Genomic DNA, 11,725 nt, shown 5'->3' on the forward strand with positions numbered 1-11,725 from the left:
CGCCGACCTGGAACTCCAACTCTGATCGAAGCCAATCAGCATAGATCTTCTACCGACTTGGAGCTGTCCGCAATCTCTTCCTGATCTGTTGGGTGAGCTCTATAATCTGGAGGACTACCTTACTCATTCCCATGTCTTTGTGACCAACCTTCCCCCAAAAAACTGGGATACGACATCTCCGACCATACAGAAGCTCGAAAGGTGGTGCACCAATGATGGAGTAATAGTTTTTGTTGTGAAAAAACTCTGCAAGAGGTAGGTAGGGGTCCCAGCTTCCACCAAAATCTATGACACAATCCTACAACATATCCTCAAGTGTTTGGATGGTCCGCTCACTCTGGTCATTAGTTTGTGGATGATAAGCAGTGCCAAAATGTAGCCTCGTACCCAGTTCCTCATGGAACTTCTGCCAAAATCGGTACCCAAACCCGACCACATCGGGTCAATAATCCCTGACTATCGAGGACAATATGTCGATCTCGCCCCTGATCCTATCATGTTTCTAGTTCTCCATCTTGACTCCTTCTTCTTATACCCCTCCGATCAAATCCAAAAGTCAAGATTCAATAGATATCCTGATACACATACCCCTAGCCGAAGATCCAACCGACTTGCAGCTCAAAGAATCCATGACCACATTCGCTTTACTCACATGGTAAAGGATCTCTCAATCATAATCCTTGACCACATCAAGCCACCTACACTGCCTCATGTTCGGGTTTGGCTAGTTGATGAGATACTTCAAACTCTTGTGATCTATGTACACGGTACACCGAACCCCAAAGAGATAATGCCTCCAAATATTGAGGGCTAACGCTACTGCCCCCAAATCCAGATCATGAATAGGATATCGTGCCTCAAGCGGCTTTAGCTGCTGAGAAGCATATGCAATCACTCGCCCCCTATTCATAAGAAACGCCCCTAAACCTGTGATAGATGCAACACAAAATACAATGAAATCCTCAACACATTCTGGAAGGGTCAACACTGGGGCCTCTCATAACCTCTGTCATAGTGTCTCAAACATCGTCTGCTGCTAAGGGTCCCAACAGAAATCCACGACCTTCCTCTTCAGACGAGTGAAGGGCACAACAATCTTTGAGAAATCCTAAATAAACCTATGATAATATTCTGTTAAACCCAAGAAACTCTTGATCTCTGAGGGAGAATTCGGAACCTCCCACTACATTCCAGCCTCAATATTGGCCGGATCGACCAAAATCATGTTTTGGTAAATGAGGTGTCCCAAGAACTCGACCTGTCATAACCAAAACTAACACTTTGAGGACTTGGCATACAACCGTTCTAGCGACAACAATCCTAAAATTCCTCGAAGGTGCTCCACATGTTGCTCTCTGGTCTTGGAATACTACAAGATATCATTAATGAAAACAATACTTGATCGATCGAGCATCAGCCTTTACACCTAATTCATCAAATCCATAAACACCGCAAGCGCATTGGTTAGCTCAAATGGCATAACCACGAACTTGTGATGACCATAATGACTATGAAATGTGGTCTTCTCCACATCATCCTCTATAACCCTCACCTGATGATACCCTGACCTCAAATCAATCTTGGAGTGAGATTCACACTACAATTGATCAAAGAGATCATCAATCTGTGGAAGGGGATAACGGTTCTTAACTTCAACATGTTGAACTCCTAGTAATCAATGGAAATCTTGTGTGCACCGTCGTTTTTCTTGACGAACAATATCGGTGCTTCCTATTGTGAATTGGTCGGTCTAATGAACTGCTTGCATACTAGTTCCTGAAACGAAGAGGAAAACTTTTGCATCTTAGGTGGTGCCAATCGGTATGGTGCTTTGCCAATCAGAGACGTACCTAGAACTAAATCAATCCTTAATTCAACCTACCTTTCAGGAGACACTCTAGGCAGCTCCTCCGAAAATACATCAGCAAAGTCTCTAACCACTAGTACCTTTGTAATCGAAACTTGCTTCCTAACTCGAGTATCGATCACTAAGCAAGGTAACCCATAAATCCTTGTTGAATACAATGTCGTGCTCTGGTAGTAGAACAAAAGGTTGATCCCAATTTGGCACCCTCTCCATAAACAACTAGTTCTCCCCTACTTGGAGTTCAAATTATCACCCGTTGACCCTTGCAATCAATCATAGCCCTAAATTTACTCAGTCAATCCATCCATACGATCACACTCATGTCTCCGTTGGGAATAAGGATCGGATAAATTGAGTAAGTTACTCCAAAAATATCCAAAACACACTCCCAAAAAACACCCGATGAAGAAATTCTGAGTTCGCTGGCAATAGAAGCCCGCAACTTACATCATAGATGCTTCTATGAGTCCAAAAGGACAACTCTTATGCTCTGAAACCATCAATACTCAAGCATCCTCAACAATGGAGTCTAAAGGTGACATAAAATACCCAAATAAACAAATCTAAACATAGTATGGCCAAGTATGGAACTCGATACCCCAAAAGGGTCAAAAGTGATGCCAATCTCATGGATCTACAAGTTCTTGGTGGGTCCTTGATTCTTCTTCAAGCTCCTTTATTCCTTTCTTACTAACAAAACACACAAACACTCTCAAATGGATTCCAAATCACATATGTGCACAAATATGAGCTAGGGTTTTCATGATGGTTGTCTATGGGTGAAGTCAGGCTGAGAAAATAGGGGTGACGTTCTTGATATAGGGAGTAAACCTTAAATTTTAGGGTTTAAGGGTCTGCACACGTACACTAGGTGTACTCCTGGTACGCTAGGCGTACGTCCGTGGCTTTCGTGGTCCATTCTCATGTGTATTCTGAGTGTACATGACATTGTACACCCACGTACAATGTTTCCTCAACCCACTTGTAAGGGCCCAAAGGTCAATACCAAACTAAACAATTCCACAATTCAATTAGGATTACAATATTAAATACCTGTAAAATTCCCGGATGTTACAAATCTCCCCACTTGAATTAGACTTCATCCTCGAAGTCCATTGTTGCTTTTGAAAATAACTTGGGGTAGTGTTCCCTCATCTCATCCTTCGGCTACCAAGTCCATTCCGAGCCCTTGCGGTGTTGCCACTACACCTTCACCATATCTACCTCCTTATTCCTCAGTGCATTCGTCTTCCTATCTAGAATGGCTATCAATCGCTCGATGTAGTTCAGGCTGTCCTCCACCTGAATATCCTCAAAAGGCACCACCACAGAGTCGTCTACCAAGCACTTCCGCAGCTGGGAGACGTGAAAGTACTGTGAATCTGGCTAAGCTCGACTAGCAGATCCAGCCTATACGCTACCTTGCCTACCCATGCTACAACCCTGAAAAGGCCAATGTACGTGAGGCCCAACTTTCCCCATTTCCTGAATCGGATGAAACCTTTCCAAGGGGACACCTTCAGGAGGACCCTATATCTAACCTAGAACTCCAGGTCTGAATGACGCTTGTCAGCATAACTTTTCTGCCGACTCTGAGCAGTATGAAGCTTGCTCCGAACCTGCTGAATCCTCTCTGTTGTCTTGAGCTCCACTTTGATGCTCCCCATAAACCACTATCCAACCTCACCCCATCATATTGGGGTCCTGAAATTCCTCCAGTACAACATCTCGAAAGCAGGACGATAGATACTCACGTGGTAGCTGTTTTTGTAGGAGAACTCGGCCAAAGGGAGATAGGTATCCCAGTTACCACCAAAGTCTAATACGCACGCCTGCAACATATCCTTCAATGTATGGATGGTCCGCTCGCTCTGACCATCTGTCTGCGGGTGGAAGGCAGTACTAAAATGCAGACGAGTACCCAACTTATCGTGAAATTTCTTCTAGAATCTGGAAGTAAACCGCACGTCTCTGTCAGAAATCAAGGAGACTGGAACTTTGTGTTGGGCCATAACCTCCTAAATGTAGATTTTGGCCAGCTTCTCGGCCGAAATTCTCTCCTGGATCAGTATGAAATGGGCACTCTTGGTCAAGCGATCCACGATGACCCATATCGAATCCACTCCCTGTGTGGTCCTGGGAAGCTTGGGGATGAAATCTATAGTAATATATCCCCCATTTCCACATGGGGATGTTTAACAACAACATCTTTCCATGAAGCCTCTGGTGCTCTCCTTGACCTTCCTGCAGGTCAGGCATCTCTCGACGTACCATGCTACATCCCGCTTCATGCAGGACCACCAGTAGTCAGGAAGAAAATCTATGTGCATCTTCATCGCCCCATGATAAATCGAAAACTTGGATTTGTGGGAATCATCCATCAAAACCTGTCGCACTCCTCCCCAGTACGGAAACCAGACCCTCCTATGCAGGGTCAGCAGTCCATGGATGATATAGTCAAACGAGGCCACTAGGCCTACGATCTGATCGCACTTCAACGTTCCTCCTTCAAACCCTTCACCTACGCCTCGTAGATCTGCTCCAATAGTGGAGTCACTACCGTCATCCTCAGAAAAATATATTTGATCGGGGCTGCCTTGTGGCTAAGCGCGTCAGCCACAACATTGGCCTTCCCCGGGTGTTAGAGGATCTCACAATCGTAATCCTTCATCACATCTAGCCATCGACGCTGCCTCATGTTCAGATTCGGCTGATCCATGAGGTGCCTCAAACTCTTGTGGTCCGTGTAAATGGTACATCGGACCCCGTAGAGGTAGTATCGCCAAATATTGAGGGCAAAGATAACCGCCCCCAACTTAAGATCATGCGTCGGGTAGTTCGCCTCGTGAGGCTTCAGCTTCCTCGAAGCGTAGGCGATGACATTACCTGTCTGCATCAATATCGTGCCCAAGCCTGAATTGGACGTGTCGCAGTACATCACAAAATCCTCCATGCCCTGTCGAAGGGCGATGATCGGTGCCTCGCATAACCTTTGTGTCAATGTCTCGAGCGTTGCCTGCTGCTTAGGCTCCCAGCGAAAGACCACAACTTTATTCGTCAACCGGGTCAAGGGTATGACTATCTTGGAGAAGTCCTGAATGAATCTGCAATAATAGCCTGCTAATCCCAGGAAGCTCTGAATCTCAGATGGAGACTTCGGAACCTCCTATCTCATCACGGCCTTCACTTTGGCCGGGTCGACCAGAATACCGTTATGGTTGACAAGGTGCCCAAGAAACTGCACCTCGCGCAACCAGAACTCACACTTGGGAGCTTGGCGTACAAGCTCTCCCTCCTCAGGGTATCCAAAACCTCTCGCAGATGCTCCTCATGCTGCTCCTGGGTCTTGGAGTAAACCAAGATATCATCAATGAAAACTATCACAACCCGATCCAACATCGGTCTACATACGCGGTTCATGAGATCCATGCGGCAGGAGCATTGCTGATCCCGAAGGGCGTTACCACGAACTCGTAGAGGCTATAAGGAGTCCGGAAAGTATTCTTCTATACATCCTCATCTCTGACCCTCATCTGATGGTAGCCTAACCGCATGTGTATCTTGGAAAACCAAGATGCTCCCTGTAGCTGGTCGAATAGGTCATCAATCCTCAAGAGTGGGTAACGGTTCTTCATCGTTACCTTTTTCAGCTCTCAATAGTCTATACACATCCGATGCTACCCGTCCTTCTTCTTTACAAAGAGGATTGGGGCTCTCCAAGGTGAATTACTGTTGGATAAGGTGTCTAAGTCCATAACTATTTCTAGTATGTACTTGACCCGACCCAGCATGGTCCATTTGGGTTGCATGGCACCATGCAATTGGATAGACTAAATGAGAGAAATAACACTTGGAGATTATTAATATATTATAAGTTCTAATATATTAATAATATTATTTGATTAGTTTGATCAAGAATTAATTTAGAATTAATTATGTGATCAAAAGATAACTAATTAAATATGTGGGTTGATTATGTAAATCATCCATATCTTGTATAGTGGGCTAAGAGGCTCCATGGATTATCAAGTTGGGTTCCACCCATAGGATGCTCCATGGGAGTTACAAACCCATGGGTCATGAAAATGAAGAGTCATGACACATTAGGGTTTAACCCTAGATGTGTCAACACTATATAAGAAACATATTCTCCACCAAAATCGGCTACACTAAGAAACAAGAGGGCTTGGCCGATTTTCAAGAAGTGTGTGTTCTCTCATAAGTTCTTCCAAGAGCATTTGGTGTTGTGTGAAGCATTTGAGGCATCACACTTGGGGTGCTAGGCTCACAAGGTTTCAAGGAACACAAACAACAACAAGGTAAGTTATTCTATCTATTATTCAAGTTAAAATTGTTCCCCATGTATGCTAGATAGGAATATAACCTTGGAATTCAACTTTGCATGATAATTAGACAAACATAGATCCAAGGTTATTAGGGTTGCATGTACACTTAGGAAGTGTTAGAATGCTCAAAACCCATCAGTGGTATCAGAGCCTAGGCTTGTTTGTTTTTATTTGTGCTTAAAAGTTGAAAAAAAAAAGTCGAAAATCTTGCTGTCTGCGAGTGGACTCGTCGAGTCTATAGGGGGGACTCGTCGAGTTCATGTGTATCTTCAACCAACTCGGCGAGTGAGTTCATGCACTCGGCGAGTAGGATCGACTGATTGCAGAATTTCGATTTTAGTTGCTGGAAATGGACTAGAAACATTACCCTAAACTGTTTTGGTACTTGAAAAACTTGTTTTGATGGTGTAATGTTCTTTCTAATTCATTCACAACAACTAGTTATCAAAATTACAAAGTTTTAAATGTAATTTTTTGATTGTGTTCATATTCATGTTCTTGTTCTTATGATGTTTTAGATGATCATAGGAATTATTTGTAACCTATGTGGTAGATTAATTCTTGATCATAATGTGTTTTAATGGAGTCCATAACTTGTCCTCAAGTTATGGAAAACCAAGAGTCACACTTGAATTAAAACCATTAAAAAAGAACACAAGAGTTAGAAAAATGAAGAGTCTTCATTTTATTACTCTATTAAACTCATAAGTTACAAGAAATGAAAAGTTTTGAAAGTTACAAAACTTGCCCTCAAGTTTTGGAACAAGTAAAGTTAAGTTAAAAACTTTAGTTCCAACCCCTAGAATTTTAAAAGTTAAAATTCAACCCTTATACTTATATTATGATGATTTAATAATTATATATATATATATATATATATATATATATATATATATATATATATATATATATATATATATATATATATATATATATATATATATATGTATGTATAAGAATAAAGTCGTCTTACCGCTAGTACGCCTCATTCACGAAGCCGGTCTATAAGGTGGGTATAAGGTTGTTGCCTATAAAATGGTGACTTAATGGGTGTCTACTCTCACCCACCGCTTGCTTGACTGGTGGAGGGTCGTTAGCCGAACGGGTAAGACAAGGACTTATAAATTCTCATTCAAAGTATGATGAATATTATAAAGTAACTAAATGTTTTATTAAATTCCCAATCTTAGTTACTTTAGGAAAATGTGAATAAGGTGCTAATCCATGAAATTACACTTTACACTTTGTCTAAGTCGTTGGTGGAGCGTGTGTGGTTAACCGGCACACTAATGTGGACTTAACAAGGTAGGTAAAGGGTGACTTAAGGTTTATTATAGTATCGGTGGAGCGTGTGTGGTTTACCAGCACATCGATTGAGTGATAAACTTTAAGGGTACCAAGTGATTTGCATGGTTACTTCACACCTCGTTTTGTGATCCTCGGTATCCCAGTCACAAAACTTGGAGGGCACTCTCGAGATTGAAACATGCCTTTGAAAAGTTCATTGAATCTCAAAGAATCTAGGAATTTCTAAAAACCAATAAAACCTAATATCTAATATTTCGGTTTTCATGGTGGAAATTGGTGAATCGTCATTCACCTACCTTTCAAATATGGTATAGCTTAGATTACGGCATACCTCTTCTAAGTTATATTATATTGTGATTGGATCCTAGCCTTAATATTACATTTGGGTGTTTTATTAAGGACTCTCTTATATCTACACTAAACTTGTTCTTCTCTTTCAGATGTCTTCAAATAATGCTTCTGGCTCGAATCCTAATGGCTCCTTTACTCTTATGAGTTTGTGTGGGAAAGTCACCTTCGATGGATCCAACTTCAATGAATGGATCAGAAACATCAGGATTATTACCCGCTACGAGGACAAAGAATATGGCCTTGACAAGGAGCTTAAGGAGATTGATGAGACCACTGCAACTCCTCAGGAGATCGCTGACTTTCAGGCACATGAAAGGGATGCTACGAAAGTAGCATGCATCATGATGGCCACAATGACAGCAGAACTCCAAAAGTCCTATGAGGATTTCTACCCTTATGAAATGCACCAAGATTTGATGGAAAGATACCATCAAAGTGCACGACAAGAGAGGTACGAAATCATCTGCTCCATGATAACAACCATGATGAAGGACGGGGATTCCGTCACGAGCTACATGTAGAAAATGCAAAGATATGTGGATCGATTGCTGAAGCTTAATGTGAACTTCCCTGAGGAGCTTGCAATAGATATAATTTTGCGCTCCTTACCATCGTGCTATGATCAATTCCGCATGACATATCACATGAATAAGGAAGAGGTCACACTCAGCAAACTTCAGGGACTTCTCAAGACTGCAGAATCAGGTCTTAAGGGGAAGTCGGTTGCTATCACTCCTACTCCAAACTCAACTCCGGTTTTGGCAATCGGGAAAAGTCGAGGGAGGAAGAGAAAGAGATCTTCGAAGGGTACCAAGGCTCGGACCCTTGATGGCTCTTCTTCAAGTGGAACCAAGAAAGGTTTCATTACTCCTTCTTCTGACCCAAAAGAGGCTGAATGCTTCTATTGCCATGAAAAAGCTCATTGGAAGCGGAACTGCCCAAAGTACCAGCAGGATGTGAAGGATGGGAAAGTCAAACCCAACCATGCAGGTATTTACACTATCATTTCTAATAACTCACCCCATTCGAAATCTTGGGTCCTTGATACCGGTTGTGGTATTCATATTTGTTGTGACTTGCAGGGACTAAGAAGAAGTGAGGATGTGGAGCAAGGAAGAATAAACTTGATCATGGGGAACAGGAAAGCTTCACCTGTCACCAAGATTGGAGTTTATACTTTATCGCTAAGTAGTGAGTTTAGTTTAGATTTGAATAAGTGTTGTTACTCGCCAGGAATGGCAAGAAATATTATTTCCTTTCATGCTTTGTACAAACAAGGGTTTACCTTTTCGTTTAATAATGAAGTTGGTTCTATTGATGCTTTCTTTAATAATGTTCTTTATTTTAAAGCATTACCTTGTGATGGTGTGTATGAAGCTGTATCTGTTGTAGATAACTCAGGAAATAATGTTTTGTGTATTGATTCTACTAATAATAATAACTTGGATAAAGCATCATTATGGCATTGTCGTCTTGGACATATAAGCAAGAAACGCATAGGCCAACTCCAAAAGGATGGAGTCTTGGAACCGTTTGACCTAAAGTCAGATGATAGTTGCGAATCATGCTTACTTGGAAAAATTAAAAAGTCACCCTTCACAGGCTCATGTGAAAGAGGTGAAGGTTTGTTGGACCTTATACACACGGATGTGTGTGGACCATTCAAACATGCCACAAGGGATGCTAATCGTTACTATTTGACTTTTACTGATGATTATAGTAGATATGGATATGTCTACTTAATCAAGCATAAGTCAGAGACTTTCGAGAAGTTTAAGGAATTTAAACAGGAAGTCGAGAATCAATTGGGCAGGAACATTAAGATGCTTCGATCCGATTGGGGTGGTGAGTATCTTAGTTCAGAGTTCCTCGACTATCTAAGGGAATGTGGGATTGTCTCACAATTGACACCTCCCAGGACACCACAGTTGAATGGTGTGGCTGAGAGGCGTAATCGAACCTTGTTGGACATGGTTCGTTCCATGATGAGTCGAGCTTCGCTACCAATCTCATTCTGGGGGTATGCCTTAGAGACTGCCGCCCATATCCTTAATCTAGTCCCTACAAAGAAAGTTGCCAAAACTCCTCACGAGATGTGGACTGGTAAAGTACCTAAACTAGACCACATCAAGATTTGGGGTTGCGAGGCTTTCGTGAGATGCGAGACTCATGATAAGCTCGAACCCTGAAGCGAGAGGTGTATTTTCATCGGCTACCCACAGCAATCCTTTGGTTACCTCTTTTACAGACCTAGTGACAATGTGGTCTTTGTAGCAAGAAGAGGAGTCTTTCGAGAAAGAGAGTTTATAAGCCAAGGAGACAGTGGGAGGCAAATTGATCTTGAAGAAATTCAAGAGTCAAGTGGTGAAGGAACTTCAAACTCTAGCCCTCAACTTGAGGAGGAAACTCCTGTTGAGCCAATTGACGAATCTGTACCTCTGAGGCGTTCCACGAGAGTTAGGAGTGCACCTGAGCATTACTATGGATTCCATATTACTGCAGAAGGTGAGACACTTATTAGTGATGGAACACTAGTAAGTCAAGATGACCCTAACAGCTACGAGGAAGCCATGGCAGGCCCCGAGTCTGCTAAATGGAAAGAGGCTATGGATAGCGAGATACAATCCATGTATGACAATCAAGTTTGGAACTTGGTTGAGAATGTACCAGGTCGAAAGACTGTAGGGTGCAAATGGGTCTTCAAGAAGAAGACCGACATGGATGGTAAAGTACACACTTATAAGGCTAGACTGGTTGCAAAGGGCTTCTCTCAAATTCCTGGAGTGGATTATGATGAGACCTTTTCTCCGGTAGCCAAGATTAAGTCTATTCGGGTTCTGTTAGCCATAGCCGCATTTCATGACTATGAAATTTGGCAAATGGATGTCAAAACCGCTTTCCTTAATGGAAAGTTGGCTGAAGATGTTTACATGAGTCAGCCAGAGGGTTTTGTCAGCAACGAGTACCCCAATAGAGTGTGTAAACTTGAGAAATCCATTTATGGGTTAAAGCAAGAACCTCGCAGATGGAATCTTTGCTTTGATGAAAAGGTAAAGGAATTTGGCTTTTCTAGGAGTGAAGATGAATCTTGTGTGTATGTCAAGGCTAGTGGGAGTATAGTTATCTTTTTGGTATTGTATGTGGATGACCTACTACTCATAGGAAACGACATTCCAACCCTGCAGGAAGTAAAGTCCTGGCTTGGGAAGTGTTTCGCTATGAAGGACCTTGGTGAAGCTGCCTATATTTTAGGGATAAGGATCTTGAGAGATCGGAGTAAAAGACTAATTGGACTTAGTCAAAGTACTTACTTGGATAAGGTGCTGAAGAGATTCAGCATGCAGGACTCCAAGAAAGGAGAATTGCCCATCCAGAGTAACGCCAAACTGAGTAAGACACAAAGCCCTAGTACTGAGGCTGAGATAGCACAAATGAGTCGAATACCTTATGCTTCGGCTGTAGGATCGATCATGTATGCTATGACGTGTACTCGACCTGATGTAGCTTTTGCCCTGAGCATGGTTAGCAGGTTTCAGGGGAACCCTGGCAAGGCACACTGGACTGCGGTAAAGAATATTCTCAAGTACCTACGAAGGACTAAGGATTGGGTCCTTACCCTCGGTGGGAGTGATGACTTGAGAGTTGTAGGGTATAGTGATGCTAGCTTCCAGACTGATAGGGATAATTTCCGCTCTCAGTCGGGCTGGGTCTTTACCCTAAATGGAGGAGCAATTTCTTGGAAGAGTTCCAAGCAAGAGACAGTGGCAGATTCTACTTGTGAATCAGAGTATATTGCAGCTAGCGAGGCGGCAAAGGAGGCATTGTGGCTGAGGAACTTCATTGGAGACCTTGG

This window comes from Lactuca saligna, chromosome 5, assembly GCF_052625555.1.
Source record: "Lactuca saligna cultivar CGN05327 chromosome 5, ASM5262555v1, whole genome shotgun sequence".
In the NCBI taxonomy this organism is placed as follows: domain Eukaryota; kingdom Viridiplantae; phylum Streptophyta; class Magnoliopsida; order Asterales; family Asteraceae; genus Lactuca; species Lactuca saligna.